A 3157-nucleotide genomic window follows, 5' to 3' on the forward strand; every position below is an offset into this window, starting at 1 on the left:
TGTTATAAACTAGTCGGGGGATCAGCAGGCATTGGGGGAGTCACTGTTCCCCCAAGCACTGCCAGGAGTGACCAGGAATAACGGTCACAAGCTGGCAGAGGGTAGGTTTAGGTTAGCTGTCAGGAGGTGCTACTTCACGGTCAGGGCGGCTAGGGTCTGGAACCAACTTCCAAGAGAAGTGGTGCAGGCTTCTACCCTGTCCTGCCATGGCAGGGGGTCGGACTAGATGATCTGCTCAGGTCCCTTCCGACCCTAGAAACTATGAAACTATGAAACACCGCCTCAGGCAGAGACAGCAAAGCCCAGAGCAGGGAGGGGATTGTCTGGAAGCCAGATGCCTCCCCAGCTGCCTGGAAAGGGCTCAGTCCTGGACAGCTGCACCCTCCAACAAGAGCGCGCCATGCTGCTGCATACCTGCACCAGAGAGCAGGCTTGACTGAGGCTGCCAGGAAACGCAACGCAACACACCTGGCAGTTGCAATAAATGAAGGAAGAGTGACAGATCCACCCTCTCAAGCCAAATCCCACCCCTGGGTTTTCAAATGGATGCAGCTGCTCTCCTTTGTCCCCCGCTAAGTGGCTCAATTGCACAGCAGAGCAAGGAGCATCTTCCAGGTCCTGGTTTAATCCTGCATGGGGTTTCCAGGGCAGGGAAACTTCTCCGTCGCTGCTGCCTCCAGGAGGCTGCTGCACTTGGCTCCCACCTGCTGCTTTTCGGGGGCCCATCTCCAGCTTGAAATGACACTGCAAGACGCACGTTCCCCATCAGGAGGCTGCAGGCAGCTCAGAGGCTAAGAGAAGGCTGTCGTCACGTTTGCCCCACGAGCTGCCTGCGGTAACACAGGCTGGACCTTGGTATCTGGCAGTGGTAGCGTCCCTCACACGGGGCCTGTCAGCACTTGCTCTCACACCAGGCTGCTCCCCAGCAGAGCAAACCTTTGCAGACTCAGAGCGACAGGGAGCGTCAGCTGCTTGCACCAAGCCTGAATGGGGCTGTGGGGTCCAGCCACTGCCTGACGGGGTGAGCTGGGCACAGAAAGCACCACTGCTTCAGCAGGACCCTGAGCAAGGCTGGCACCCTGGCAGGGAGGCTTCTTGGTGTTACGGCTGTGATTCAGCTGTAGAAGGGGCTGGCTGTGGCCTCTCCTTTAGACCTAGATTTGAGGCACCTGGATGGCAACCCCCCGGCCCCCCAAACCTCAGCCTGGCACAACCGTTCTGCGGCTATTCCCACTAAGCAAGAGGCGACCGAGGGCGTGAGCTGATGGTTTGCGGGAGGCCAGGAAAAGCCCATCCCACAGATATGCAGCACAGGACAACTCTTCTGTTGCCCGCCTGTCGCCGAAGCATACAGCACAGGGTCTCCAATGGACCCCGTAAAGGGGTTCATTTCCAGGCCCTTGCTCTGTAGTAGCTGACAAACCACCACCGCAGCGGGATAGCTCTGGGCCCTCGCAGTGCTGGGGCACCCCCTCCATCCCTCCCCTCCTCTGCCAGGACAGCCCCAGCTGCCACGCAGCAGCGGGGGAGCGGCTCCAAGCCTCAGCGCAAAGGGGCAGCAGGGAACGGCTGGGCATGGAAGGGGTCTTGCAGATCCTTACCCCACCTCAGCCAGGTGTGCCAAGGACCCAGACAACCCAGTACCTGGCTCTGCCCGGCTGCGGGGGCAAGAGAGACCATTGGGAGCTTGGCTCAGGGAGGGCTCTGGGGCCAGGGCAGGCTCCTGCAAGCTGCCCTGAGCCCAGGGAGGAGCCCAGGGTATCTGGGGCTGGAGAGGGCAGTGGAGCCATGCAGGTCCTGACCTCCCCTGAGAGGCCAAGCAAGGGCGGGGGGCACCAAGTCCTCCACAAGCTGATGCCCTTTGCACGCCCCATGATCGGGGCACTACCTGGCTCCAGGTGCTGAGCTGCAGCCGGTCAGAGTGACTCTGGTGCCCAGCAGGGAGGACACTGATGCAGCCGGACCAGGTGCATGCCATGCACTGGGCAGGGGGTCGCCCCAGTCTCCTGCCTTGGAGCAAGGTCCCTTGGGCTGTGGGACAGGCTGGGCAGGAGGGAGGGAAGGCACCTGCCGCCCCACGCTGACTCCTCGCTGCTGACCGGAGGAGATGGGGCAGGTGCAGGGGGTGATCCAGCTCACAATGTGACACAGCTCTGAGCTGGGCCAGGCTGGCAGCAAGGCACAAGCCAGGCTTGAACCACCCCAAGTGCCTCCGTTCGCCTAGCACCAGGCTGCAGGCATCTCTCCTGTCCTGAGCTTCCCATGATATTTGCTTCCCCCAGCATCCTGACTAAAGGCAGTGTTACCAGCCCGGAGCTGGCGATCCTCAAGCACCAGCTTCACTGGCCCAAACGTGGAGCGTAGTGCCCGACTCCCAGCTGAGCGGTGGCCTGAAAGTACGACGACCGCCAGAGGAAACGCACCAAAGACATGATGAAGGCTGACCTCAAGACAATGGATATCAACATCAACATCAAGAGCTGGAAGGAGCTGGCTGCCAACTGACCCCACTGGTGTCACCTCAACCAAGCGGCAGCCTGCTGCAAGGCCAAGTGTCTTGCCCTCAAAGCAGAGAAAGAAAGGAGGAAGGGAAAGGAGAGGCATCCCAGCCTGCAGAAAGACCTGCAACTTCTGGGCACGGATCCATGGCCTATATCATCTTAAAACACATCAATGAGGCATGGCAGAGACCGTCCTCGAATCAAGGGATTACCAATGACTTCCTGCCGGGCAAGAGGTTGCAGAGCCAGAGTTCCCCCCAACAGTTTCCTGCCCCCCGCCGCGCAACCAGCAGGCCCCAGAGCCGCCCAGCACAGAGCTTTGCTGCCAAATCTTGGCTCCCAGGCGCCAAGGCAACCACAGCTTTGGCAGCTGCAGGCCGCGGCCACCCTGTGCCCCGCTGGGCTGGGCTTGAACTCAAGGTTGATTAGCACATCCTCAGAAGCGGGGACCGCACCTGCTGGAGCCCGGGCTGCGGGCCAGACCCACACCAACACCAGAACTGCCATTTTCTGAGTCAGACCCCAAGTGCACTGCCCCGTCTCCTCTCACACAGGGGCAGAGAGCAGCTGCTGAAGGGGAAAGTGAACTGGGTCTGACTGGGGATTTTCCCCCACTGCTCCTCTCTCCCTTGCAGCCTCCAGCCTTTAAGGTCTAG

This window comes from Crocodylus porosus, unplaced genomic scaffold, assembly GCF_001723895.1.
Source record: "Crocodylus porosus isolate Cpor-Errol unplaced genomic scaffold, CroPor_comp1, whole genome shotgun sequence".
NCBI classification, from domain to species: Eukaryota; Metazoa; Chordata; order Crocodylia; family Crocodylidae; genus Crocodylus; species Crocodylus porosus.